Source organism: Aquarana catesbeiana, linkage group LG07 (assembly GCF_042186555.1).
Source record: "Aquarana catesbeiana isolate 2022-GZ linkage group LG07, ASM4218655v1, whole genome shotgun sequence".
Classification (NCBI taxonomy): Eukaryota; Metazoa; Chordata; class Amphibia; order Anura; family Ranidae; genus Aquarana; species Aquarana catesbeiana.
The window spans coordinates 294,590,934-294,604,892 of NC_133330.1; the positions used below are offsets into that span (position 1 = coordinate 294,590,934).

Genomic DNA, 13,959 nt, shown 5'->3' on the forward strand with positions numbered 1-13,959 from the left:
AAAGATACTCTGAAGAAACTGATTTTTAACACACCTTAGCTCTTGCCAGTTATGTATCTTCTTCCCTCCCCCAGGACTTTATCTCGTTAGCTATTCAGCTAACAGCCACCGCCGTTTCCAAGGAAGTTTTAGCTAACAGAAATTATTTTAAAACTGTGAGCTGCTGACCGTGCATCATGTGCAGGCATGAGAAGCTACAAAGGAATTATAGAGTATATGTACCCTCACCTTGTAAAACAACCCATAAGGCAGAGAGATTGTAGTACACTGATCTTCCCAGTGAAGGGCTGTGCAGGGGGGGGTGTCAGCACAAGTCTTGGCCATTGGAGGATAGGCAGGCTGTTCTCCCACCGCAGCCAGAAAACTGACCACACTGAGAAGAATGTACAAATCCTAGTAGTAAGGCCGGTCACAGAATTTAAACCTGCACATTTTGAAAGCAATTAGCATTGGCAGCTCCCATTTTTACAAGTACACTGGCGGGGAAGGTGGGTAAACAACTGTAGGTATAAATAAATGCAACTTTTAAAGTAACTTCAAAGAAAAAATAAATGGCTGGTGTTGGGGTTTAAATATGCAGCCAATGTGTTCCTTTCTATAATGACATGGGCTGTTGGGATTTTCAAAGCTAGTGTCCTTTTAATTGGCGTGTAAATAAAGTTACACAGCAGAGCGGAAGTTTTATGTGCTGTACGCTTACTCGTCTTACATGGGGGTCAACTGAGCAACCATTTATTTCATTGCACTCAGATTCTTCCTGGCTTGAATCACGCTGCTCTTACATTATCTTTTGTAAATAGCAGGAAGTTACCTGGCAAGTTTATCTGCAGATTATTTCTGTTTTGTAAATGAGCACTGTAATTTTTATCCTATTACTTAGCATTCTTAACTACTTAAATAGGAATTACCATTGTCACAGTGAACATTACATTAATTCAGTCACACATTAGGTGCAAATGTTTTGATGGAATCCAAAACCATTGTTTGTTCTCAAAGAGTTTAACTCCTCATTGGGAGGCACAGCTTTGTTTAGTCCACTAGCTGCTTCTAATAATTATTGTTTCATTATACTGAGATATTTTAAGCTTGAAAGATACCTATGGGTAGTAGATGAAAATCTCAGAGGTATTTATGCTTTTGACTTATTTAGCTGACATGTAGTGTATGGTGTAGACAAGATTCTGAAATTTAATGCCGTGTACACACGGCCCGACTTTTTGGCATCAAAGGTCTGACGGTCTTTCCGACGGATTTATGACGGACTCTGTAACGAACAGACTTGCACACACACGATCACAGCAAAGTCCGACTTATTCGTAGGTAATGAAGTATGACCGGACTAAAATAAGGAAGTTCATAGCCAGTAGCCAATAGCTGCCCTAGCGTCGGTTTTCGTCCATCGGACTAGCATACAGACGAGCGGATTTCTCGATAGGAACTGGGTCCGTCGGAAAGATTTGAAACCTGTTCCAAATCTAAAGTCCGTCTGATTTTCGACAGAAAAAGTCAGCTGAAGGTCCGATGAAGCCCACACATGGTCGGATTGTCCGACGGACTTGTTCTGTCGGACCAGTCTGGTCGAAAAAGTCCGTCTGTGTGTACACGGCATTAGGGTTGAGTGCAAAATCTGGTGCAGCTCTGCATAGAAACTAGCTTCCAGGTTTTCTTGCCAAAGCTTAAAGCGGGAGTCCGGCGACCAATCTAATTTTTTTTTTTTTTAGGTCATTGAGACATTTTGCTAATCCCAAAATAATACTCACAGTTTGGGTATAATATTTCTGCCTCTGTCTGTTTTCCTACTGAAGAATAACTTTAAAAATGTGATGCTGGCTGTTTCCATCTTGCTTGTGGGCATGTGAAGCCCACAAGCATTGATTTCCTGGATGTAGTGAATACTGTTCATTCACAGCTTGTTCACGCGCATGATCATTGTTTCCGCACTGAATCTTGGGAAGCCTGACACTAAGCTCCCAGGCGCCGGGGAAAGGCAATAAACACGCCTACTCCCATGGGAGGAGAGACAGGAAGTGCCACAATAAAGTACAATATAAAGGTAATTACAGCGATAAAAAAATTTTTCGTGCAGCTTTTGAACATCTATGCAATTAACTGAAGGGGGTAAGATTAAGTTAAGAATTTGAGTGGAACCCCGCTTTAAGGCCCCTTTCACATGGGCGAGATCCGATCACGTCCTGTCACTTTTTCAGGCAGACCTGATCGGACCCCCCAGACTCTTCTATGGAGTGGCGGATGTCAGCAGCCAAAAACACAGATGGGGACCTATTCCCCATCCGTCTGAGGGATCAGATCAGATGGAAACGGACAGACAGTCTGTTTCCATCTAATTGCCCCATAGACTAGAGCGGCTGTGTCTGTGTCCGTTCTCCATAGCGGAGCCGACACGGACCTGTCATCTGCCTGCTCAGTGGAGAGATCACCCGCTGAGCAAGCGGATCCTGCTTCATGGAGGTGCCCATGCCCTAGGCTTCGTTCACACCACGGCCTTCTGGATCGTGGGCAGAATTTGCCACGATTATGCCCATGATTCCAAATTGCTGCAGGACGCTCTTGCGATCCCCGTTACTTTTAATGGCAGCCAAATCGCGGTGCGATTTTTGCCACGATTGTCTGCTGAAGAATTGTGGTAAAATCACAGGACGCCTGTCATCCAAAAGAAGTTCCGGAACAAGCTGAAGCTAGAAGCTGATTGGCTACCATGTACAGCTGTACCAGATTTTGCACTCTCTATTTTTTGTAAATTAACCCCATATTCTCTTTTGCTAGGATTTTGACTTGTTTCCATGAGTGTGCACTATGGGCCAGATTTACTAAAACTGGAGTGCAAAATCTGATGCAGCTCTGCATAGAAATCAGTCAGCTTCCAGGTTTTGTTGTCAAAGCAAAATTGAACTATTTGAAGTTAGAAGTTGATTGGCTACCATACACGGCTGCACTAGGTTCTGAGTGCTTCAGTTTTACTAAATCTCCCCATATATGTTCAAAAGTTGTTGACACCTGACCATCACTTCTATAAAAACCTGTTGGATGTCCCATTCAGGTCAGGTACTGTTGATCGAGAAGACGCGGCTTGCAATCTTTGTTTCAATTCATCCCAAAGGTGTTCAGTAGGGTTGAGGTCTGAGCTCTGGGTAGGCCACTCAAGTTCCTCCACACCAAACTTGACAAAACATTTCTTTGTGGACTTGGCTTTGTGCACAGCACACACTGTCATGCTAGAACAATATCCTTCACTGAAGGCACCTGAACTCAGTAAATTGGAGAGATGTCCATAGGACATATAGTGTAGGTGTGATGGTCAAGTGTCCACAAACTTTTGGCAATAGGTTATTTTACATACTTGGTAATGTATGTAGATAGCAAGCCTTTTTATATGATAAAGAAAGGTTAAGGTTTGAAAGATAATTATCGTGTTTTTTATATATTTTTTTCACTTACTGTAGTCAGGCTTAAAAAATATGCATGTGATATGAAATATTGCATAGTACTATTTTGCATGCTCTGCCCTTGATTCCTTTAGGGCTCATTCACATGGCCAATTTGGACCATACACCACTTAGAATCAGCACTTATTTTTGCAGTGGGTATCCACAGGTGTGTGCAATAGACTTCAGCCAGCAGCTTGTACAAATCCAAGACAGGCTCACAACTGTTAACAGGTAACCACGTATCCAAGTATCTGTGATTAGGGACAGATGAGTGTCCCTGGACACACAGTGCACATACCTGTGCAAATGCTGATTTTTGTGAATGAGCGTACACGTTTTTCTTAGCTTCTCCTTACCTTGTTGTGTAAAACAAAGAAAAAAAAGGCCAGTTTACAGAGTTCATTCGCTCAAGCTCAAATACACTCACTGCCTCCTCTTTCTGATTGGCTGTTACTTAGGTTTCATTAATAGATGGTGTATGTGCTAAATTGGTTTGCTTCCAATATACAGTTAGAATTAAGAATTTTGCAGGAAACTTGCTATGAAAAAAACTTTCAAAGTATGAACTTCTTCCTCAAATGGTACACTTGTTGGAATTACTTTATGTGCAATTGTGAAAAGCTGCAGTTGGCTATTTTTGTTGTCGGTAGTGCAAATAACTTGGAAAGCCAGTTTGTTACCAGGGACTACCAGATCATTCTGATTTGATTAGTCTTTGATTTGTCTATGAGCATAGTATATTCATCCAAAGCAGCCAATTGGATATCAAAGTAACAGCAGACCCCAACCTAAAATGCTGGTCTGCTTTAAACCATGACAGCAAATGTGTTGGTAGAGCGCTGGTCACAGAAATTGAAAAAAGAGGGCTTGAGATCCAAATTCAGAAGGCAACTGGGGTATTCCTAAGGGTCCCCAGAGTCGTCTAAAGACTCTAGAAAGGATATGAGTGCCACACAAACTGGTATGAGTCCAATAGGTCTTTATTGCACATAAGAGGAAAAATCCAATGTGTTTCGTGGGCTCAAATCTTCCCCCTTTTTTAGAGCTTAAATGATGCAGCCCCCTAACCAGCGACCCATACCAGTACGAGTCCTATGATTTTATTTGCACATTGTTGTCAAATTTTGTCCTTAAAGTGGTTCTAAAGGCAGAAGGTTTTTTACCTTCATGTGTTCTATGCAGTAAGGTAAAAAAAACTTCTGCAAGCAGCTTCCCCCGCAGTCCCCCTAAATACATACCTGAACCTGGTCTTGATCCCGCGATGTGCACTAGAGCCAAGTCTCTCTCGAGTCTCTCGTACCCTGTGTGTCTTTTGGAGACAGGAGCGGAGCCCAGAGCGCTGGCGGGGGAACTGAGAAGAGGAGGATCATATTTGCTCTGGGAAAAACCATTACACAAAGCAGGTAAGTATATCATGTTTGTAATTTTAAAAAAATAAAGCACAAGCCTTTAGTATTATTTTAATTGCTGCAGTCTTTAAAAGAGAAGTATGGGTAATGCTTTTTTGGCCATACTTCTCTTGCCAGTCACAGGAGTGCACCTACTTTTGCTCTGCTGTGACCCGGAGTTGGCTTGTAGTAGGCTATAGTCCGCTGTCAGCTGACATCACAGAGGCATTCCAGGCTCTGGAAGGCTCTCAACCATATTGCCGGGATCCATCAAAGCTGCCTGTCAGCTGGCTCCTGTCCACAGCATAGGCAGCTGTGTCCACCCCCTCTTCTGCCCAGTGCTCCAGTGAGCACTGTAGGGGCAGAGCAGAGTTCTTGGTCCCGGCAAATAAACAAGTGTTTATTTTTTTTATAAACCACATGCATCTCATTTCATGAAGGGGGACTTTTGAGCCCTCAAAACACAATGGATTATCTTAATTGCACAGTACAGGAAACTTGCTTGATATTCGTAGACTTTGTCTTATAGGCCTGTACTTTCAGGCAATAGGACACTGGCAAAGTGAGTCCTCAGTTTTTTGCTGGTTTCCTAAGGTGATGGACTTTGTCTTATAGGCCTGTACTTTCAGGCAATAGGACACTGGCAAAGTGAGTCCTCAGTTTTTTGCTGGTTTCCTAAGGTGATGGATCTCTTCTCCCTTACGAAGAAATCACTCTTAGCATAACTAGCTTATTATTTTATTTGTATTCTTCGATCAACACTTCACTATCTTCTAATGCAACAATAAAAGCAGTATATCTAGAATGATTCAATCTACCAGTTTTTGTGGTACTCTCATCCTTTCTACATACTTGGCATTTTAAGCCGTGATGGGGAGTTGGGGAGTTATAATCCACATGGCTCTCTACCTGTTTGCAGAAAAAAGGATATCCCCTGGTACTTTGATTCTGGTTCACTTGACTAAATTATGTAGCTCCTCTGCACTTGGGCACTGACCTCCACAGGGAAAACAGTTGCTCTTGCATCATGTTTTTATATAAAACCCTAAGCTTGAAATTACCTTAAAAAATATCACATTAAACAATAATAAGTTGGTCTATAGTAACAAACGCCACTGAAAGGCTGAATGAGTAAAATATAGAGAGTATTTGCTTAACAATTTTTGATAAATAAGGCCTAGTGTGATTTAGTTGTGCATCTGAAAGCGGTGTCAAGTTCCTGGCTTAGGTGACAACCTGAACATTAGTAGGCTTAACTTAATGCTTGTTGGGTAATATGAGTTTTCTTTTTTTTTTTTTTTACCAATATCTTGGTTTCCATTACCTGTTCACAAAGAACAAGAAATATTTTTCCAGATTATTTTTGCATTATTTAGTAACAGTCTAAAGAGCATTTAACACATTGCAGCTGCTGATTTTAAACTTCAACAGATCTGAGCTAATGAGGATTACTTATGATTTAGTTGCAGTATGTTTCTGCATAACATTCAGTTTAGCAATATATTAAAATGTACGTCAATTCTACCAATGAACATCTTATTTGCTCCTTTTTGGTCTGTTAAATATATATTAAAAGTGTTTTGTTATATCTCTTCAACAAATAAACAATCATATTGATCCTGCCAGACACCCTATGAGCTTCTAACTTCCAGTGCTCTCTGTACTGCACTGTAATTAGCTACATTGTTTTCAGCTATCTCTGTGGGCTACAAAACATTTCCCCCCATACCATGGAGGTAGAGGAGAGGGAAAGGTACTCTGCACTTCTAGGGTGTGACGGTACTGCTTCTCTATAGGTAGATTTTAGTGAGTGAATGTTGACGTCCTAGGGCAGAAAGTGTGTTGCTGGCAGCATCACCAGATAAAAATAAAAGGCACAAAAAGTCTTAAAAAAAGAAAACGAGCGCAGTCATCCCATCTAGGAACTGGTAAGCTGTTATATATTTTACATTTTGTATCTTGGGGGGTGTATATATGTGTGTGTGTATATATATATATATATATATATATATATATATATATATATATATATATATTACAGTATTTCAAAAGTGAGTAAACCCCTCACATTTTTGTAAATATTTTCTTTTCATGTGACAACACTGAAGAAATGACACTTTGCTACAATGTAAAGTAGTGAGTGTACAGCTTGTATAACAGTGTAAATTTGCTGTCCCCTCAAAATAACTCAACACACAGCCATTAATGTCTAAACCACTGGCAACAAAAATGAGTGCACCCCTAAGTGAAAATGTCCAAATTGGGCCCAATTAGCCATTTTCCCTCCCCGGTGTCATGGGACTCATTAGTGTTACAAGGTCTCAGGTGTGAATGGGGTGCAGGTGTGTTCACGTGCTCAGCGTAATATCCAGAGGTTGTCTTTGGGAAATAGATGTATGAGTGCTGCCAGCATTGCTGCAGAGGTTGAAGGGGGGAGGTTAGCCTGTCAATGCTCAGACCATACGCCGCACGCTGCATCAAATTGGTCTGCATGGCTGTCGTCCCAGAAGGAAGCCTCTTCTAAAGATGATGCATAAGAAAGCCCGCAAACAGTTTGCTGAAGACAAGCAGACTAAGGACATGGATTAATGGAACCATGTCCTGTGGTCAGATGAGACCAAGATAAACTTATTTGGGTTCAGATGGTGTCAAGTGTGTGTGGCGGCAACCAGGTGAGGAGTACAAAGACAAGTGTGTCTTACCTACATTCAAGCATGGTGGTGGGAGTGTCATGGTCTGGGGCTGTATGAGTGCTGCTGGCACTGGGGAGCTACAGTTCATTGAGGGAACCATGAATGCCAACATGTACTGTGACATACTGAAGCAGAGCATGACCCCTCCCTTCAGGGACTGGGCCGCAGGGCAGTATTCCAACATAACGACCCCAAACATACCTATAAGATGATCACTGCCTTGCTAAAGAAGCTGAGGGTAAAGGTGATGTATTGGCCAAATAGGTCTCCAGACCTAAACCCTATTGAGCATCTGTGAGGCATCCTCAAATGGAAGGTGGAAGAGCGCAAGGTCTCTAACATCCACCAGCTCCGTGATGTTGTCATGGAGGAGTGGAAGAGGACTCCAGTGGCAACCTGTGAAGCTCTGGTGAACGCCATGCCCAAGAGGGTTAAGGCAGTGCTGGTAAATAATGGTGGCCACACAAAATGTTGACACTTTGGGCCCAATTTGGACATTTTCACTTAGGGGTGTACTCACTTTTGTTGCCAGTGGTTTAGACATTAATGGCTGTGTGTTGAGTTATTTTGAGGGGACAACAAATTTACACTGTTATACAAGCTGTACACTCACTACTTTACATTGTAGCAAAGTGTCATTTCTTCAGTGTTGTCACATGAAAAGATAGAATAAAACATTTACAAAAATGTGAGGGGTGTACTCACTTGTGTGAGATACTCTGTGTGTGTGTGTGTGTGTGTGTGTGTGTACAGTATCGGTGTATAACATGCACTTTTTTTCCCCCTGAAAATAGGGGGGAAATCGCAAGTGCGTGTTATACGCCGTCAGCGTACCCCGGGGGGAGGAGGGGGACGAGTGCCGCTAGAAATCATCGAGCCGTCATCTCCTCTCCACTCGGCTCGCACATCACACACAGTCCTGACTCCTCCACCGGCATTGGACCAGTGTTCTGTCTATCACAGGAGTTGGTCCAATGCTGATGGCGGAGGCGGGACTGTGTATGTGACTGCTGACTGAGAGCCGAGTAAACAGATGATGGCTCGGTGATGTCCTATGAGAGAGGGTGAGCTGCATTGGTGCGGCAGATGGGCGCAGAACAGGCTGCAGATGGGCACAGATTAGGCTGCATTGAGGCTGCAGATGGGCACTAATCAGATTGGATTGATTCTCACTGACCATTATTTTGCTTCAGTAGTTTATTTTAAAAAAAAGTTATTTTTCCGGAAACTTCCCTCTTAAATCGGGGTGCGTGTTATACGCCGATAAATACGGTAATTATTTGATCCCCTGCAGATTTTGTAAGTTTGCCCACTTACAAAGAAATGAAGGGCCTATTATTTTTATCATAGGTGTATTTTAAATGAGACAGAATATCAACCAAAAATCCAGAAAAACACATGATACAAATGTTATATATTGAGTTGCAGTTCAGTGAGTAAAATAAGTATTTGATCCCCAAGCAAAACATTACTTAGTATTTGTTTCTTGTAGTTGGTTACCAGGTTTGCACACATCTCAGGAGGCGTATTGTGTTACCATTGGTTTGTTAGGTGACTGTGGTCCCAACTGCCTTGAGATCATTCACAAGCTCCTCCCGTGTAGTTCTGGGCCGATCCTTCACTTTTCACATGATCATCCTTACCCCATGAGGCGAAATCTTGCATGGAGCTCCAGACCGATTGCGATTGCTGGTTTTTTTTTGTATTTCTTCCATTTGCAAATAATTGTCCCCTCACCAAGCTTCTTTCTGATGGTCTTGTAGCCCATTCTAGTCTTGTACAGGTCTACAATCTTGTCCCTGATGTCCTTTGACAGCTCTTTGGAAGAAAGATATTCTTTCTATGGGAACATGTTATAGCACTATTTTGCAGCAAGTTAGTGATTGTAAAGGCTTGTTTTTTTTTTTTTCATTAAAAATAACAAACATGTTATACTTGCCTCCTCTGTGCAGTTGATTTTGAAAAGAGCAGCCCTGATCCTCTTCTTCTCGGGTCCCTCTTTGCTGTTCCTGGCTCCTCCAATCGAGTGACCCTCCGCCAGCAGCCTGCTACAGGGGACACCCGAGCTGAGTCAGAGCTCCATGTATCTGTTCAGACACGGACCCTGACCTGGCCCCGCCCCCCTTCTCCCCTGATTGGCTGACTGATTTTGATTGACAGCTGTGGGAGCCAATGGCACCGCTGCGGTGTCTCAGCCACTCAGGAGGAGTCTCTTGGACAGCTAAGACACTCGTGGACATCGTGGAGAGAAACGGGGCTCTGGTAAGTAATTAGAGGGTGCTGCTACATACAGAAGGTTTTTGTCATCTTAATGCATTCTATGCATTAAGATAAAAAACCTTCTGCCTTTACAGCTCATTTAAAGTCTCACTTTATGGGACAGCCACTAAAGCTGGGTACACACAGGCCGAATTTCGGGAGACAACAGCCGGTTACAAAAAAAAACAGCAGACATTCTGCCCGTGTGTACGCCAGTCTGTCCGACAGAGGGCAGCTTCTGTCAAGCAAGCATGCTGGAAAACCAGCATCCGACCGACTCCCGGTCAGCATTCAGCCAATGGCAGAGAGCGCTGATCGGAGTGTTCTGGCAGGGGGGCCGCCCCTCCCTGCCGAAACAGCTCAGTGGGGGAGATTGCTGAACTAACCTTACATGGTTAATTCAGCGGCTCCGACCGGAGCTGACAGGCTTTTTCTGTTCAAAAAAAAAAGAATAGTGTGTACCCAGCTTAAGATTGCATAAATAGAGAGGAGGAAAGCATATATTACATTTTCAATATATTGTTTACTTCATGCTTTTCTGTCTCCTGTTATATGCAAGTGACAGATCTAATCCAATTAAACAGCAATTTGATCTTATTTTTATTGTTTTATAACATTCCTGAAGGGAGATAGTGTTCCAAGGGAATTGATGGTGGGAGTATAATGGACATTGTGTGCTATAACGTATTTAGATCTATAGACTGAATATATCAACAGGCACTGATTTTTGCTTTATGAAAGCCGATATGGTAAAACAACAATGGTATTATGTGCATGTTCAGCTGTAAGTTTTCATTTGAATATTAGTGTCATTTCTCCAGTGCCATTTTCAGCCAAGCATTTGGAAATCTTGTAAAGCAAACTCAGGTAATTCATAGTGAGCTAGTGATGAATAGTACATACAGTCAGGTCCATAAATATTGGGACATCGACACAATTCTAATCTTTTTGGCTCTATACACCACTACAATGGATTTGAAATGAAACAAACAAGATGTGCTTTAACTTCAGACTTTCAGCTTTAATTTGAGGGTATTCACATCCAAATCAGGTGAACAGTGTAGGAATTACAACAGTTTGTATATGTGCCTCCCACTTTTTAAGGGACCGAAAGACTATTGGCTGCTCAGCTGTTTCATGGCCAGGTGTGTGTTATTACCTCATTATCCCATTTACAAGGAGCAGGTAAAAGGTCCAGAGTCCATTTCAAGTGTGCTATTTGCATATGGAATCTGTTGCTGTCAACTCTCAATATGAGATCCGAAGAGCTGTCACTATCAGTGAAGCAAGCCATAATTAGGCTGAAAAAACAAAACAAACCCATCAGAGAGATAGCAAAAACATTAGGTGTGGACAAATCAACTGTTTGGAACATCCTTAAAAAGAAAGAACGCACCAGTGAGCTCAGCAACACCAAAAGACCTGGAAGACCGTGGAAAACAACTGTGGTGGATGATCCGAAGAATTCTTTCCCTGGTGAAGAAAACACCCTACACAACACTTGGCCATATCAAGAACACTCTCCAGGAGGTTGGTGTATGTGTGTCAATGTCAACAATCAAGAGAAGACTTCACCAGAGTGAATACAGAGGGTTCACCACAAGATGTAAACCATTGGTGAGCCTCAAAAACAGGAAGGCCAGATTAGAGTTTGCCAAACAACATCTAAAAAAGCCTTCACAGTTCTGGAACAACATCCTATGGACAGATGAGACCAAGATCAACTTGTACCAGAGTGATGGGAAGAGAAGAGTATGGAGAAGGAAAGGAACTGATCATGATCCAAAGCATACCACCTCATCAGTGAAGCATGGTAGTGGTAGTAGTGTCATGGCGTGGGCATGTATGGCTGCCAATGGAACTGGTTCTCTTGTATTTATTGATGATGTGACTGCTGACAAAAGCAGCAGGATGAATTCTGAAGTGTTTCGGGCAATATTATCTGCTCATATTCAGGAAAATAATTCAGAACTCATTGGACCGGCGCTTCACGGTGCAGATGGATAATGACCCGAAGCATTCTGCGAAAGCAACGAAGAGTTTTTTAAGGGAAAGAAGGGGAATGTTATGCAATGGCCAAGTCAATCACCTGACCTGAATCCGATTGAGCATGCATTTCACTTGCTGAAGACAAAACTGAAGGGAAAATGCCCCAAGAACAAGCAGGAACTGAAGACAGTTGCAGTAGAGGCCTGGCAGAGCATCACCAGGGATGAAACCCAGTATCTGGTGATGTCAATGCGTTCCAGACTTCAGGCTGTAATTGACTGCAAAGGATTTGCAACCAAGTATTAAAAAAATGAAAGTTTGATGGATGATTGTTAATCTGTCCCATTACTTTTGGTCCCTTAAAAAGTGGGAGGCACATATATAAACTTTGTATAGAGCCAAAAATATTAGAATTGTGTCGATGTCCCAAAATTTATGGACCTGACTGTATGCAGTGGTTATCTTCAGCGAAGACCACATATCAGAATGTCCTGTAGATCAAGAGATAGAACAGCTTAAATTATACTCCAATCTGAATTTTTTTTTTTATAAGTCAACCTTTAGGGCCCATTCACACTATTGTGCTGCCATGGGGCTCATGCATTAAAGTAGATTTTCACTGCATCTGCAACCAAAAACACTATTTTATTCATTTTAAGCCCATCCATCCTCTTTATGCTTTATTTTGCTGAGAAATCACTTTGAACAACACCCCCTAACATTTTTGGCCATGGCCATCTTGAGTAAAGACAAATGATTTGTGTAGCATTTACTTCCTGGAATCCATCTGCCCTTAGCTCAGTCATGCATGCTGGAGGGTGTGCTTAGCTGAGAAAACCTCTCCTCCCCTCCCGATGACTCCTGGGATGTATGACATCATTTGCATAGGCCTGGTAACCAGGAAGTAACTTTTTTTTTTTTTTTTTTTTTTTTTTAAACAAGTAAATATGATATACAGTGCCCTGAAAAATTATTCATACCCCTTGACATTTTCAACATTTTGTTATGTTACAACTAAAAACGTAAATGTATTTTATTGGGATATTTATGTGATAGGCCAACACAAAGTGGCACATAATTGTGAAGTGGAAGGAAAATGATAAATGGTTTTCAGAATTGTTTACAAATAAATATGTGAAAAATGCGGCGTACATTTATATTCAGCCCCCCTGAGTCAATACTTTGTAGAACCACCTTTTGCTGCAATTACAGCTGAAAGTCTTTTTGGGGATGTCTCTACCAGCTTTGCACATCTAGAGAGTGACATTTTTGTCCATTCTTCTTTGCAAAATAGCTCAAGCTCTGTCAGATTGGGTGGAGAGCGTCTTTGAACAGCAAAGACTTGCTCCAGATTGTCAATTGGATTTAGGTCTGGACTTTGACTGGGCCATTCTAACACACGAATATGCTTTGATCTAAACCAGGGATATGCAATTAGAGGACCTCCAGCTTTTGACGAACTACAAGTCCCATGAGGCATAGCAAGACTCTGACTGACACAAGCATGACACCCAGAGGCAGAGGCATGATGGGACTTGTAGTTTTGCAACAGCTTAAGGTCCGCTATTTGCATATCTCTGATCTAAACTATTCCATTGTAGCTCTGGCTGTATGTTTTTTGTCATTGTCCTGCTGGAAGGTGAACCTCCACCCCAGTCTCAAGTCTTTTGCAGACTATAACAGGTTTTCTTCTAAGATTGCCCTGTATTTGTCTCCATCCAACTTCCCATCAACTCTGACCAGCTTCCCTGTCCCTGCTGAAGAAAAGCATCCCCACAACATGATGCTGCCACCACCATGTTTCACAGTGGGGATGGTGTGTTCAAGGTGACGTGCCGAGTTAGTTTTCCGCCACACATAGCATTTTGCTTTTAGGCCAAAAAGTTTTATTTTTGTCTCATCTGACCCAGAGCACCTTTTTCCACATGTTTGCTGTGTCCCCCACATGGCTTCTCGCAAACTGCAAATGTGACTTCTTGGGGCTTTCTTCTTGCCACTCTTCCATAAAGGGCAGATTTATGGACTGCACGACTAATAGTTGTCCTGTGGACAGATTCTCCCACCTGAGCTGTGGATCTCTGCAGCTCCTCCAGAGTTACCATGGGCCTCATGGCTGCTTCTCTGATTAATGCTCTCCTTGCCTGCCCTGTCAGTTTAGGTGGACGGCCATGTCTTGGTAGGTTT

At 42.3% G+C, this 13,959-nt stretch overlaps 1 protein-coding gene across 2 annotated transcripts in view; it reads left to right on the forward strand.

The window, feature by feature from the left end:
* Positions 1-13,959, forward strand: part of FAF1 (Fas associated factor 1) — a 473,366-nt gene that overhangs the window by 297,252 nt on the left and 162,155 nt on the right. The gene's annotated exons all lie outside the window — the stretch shown is intronic.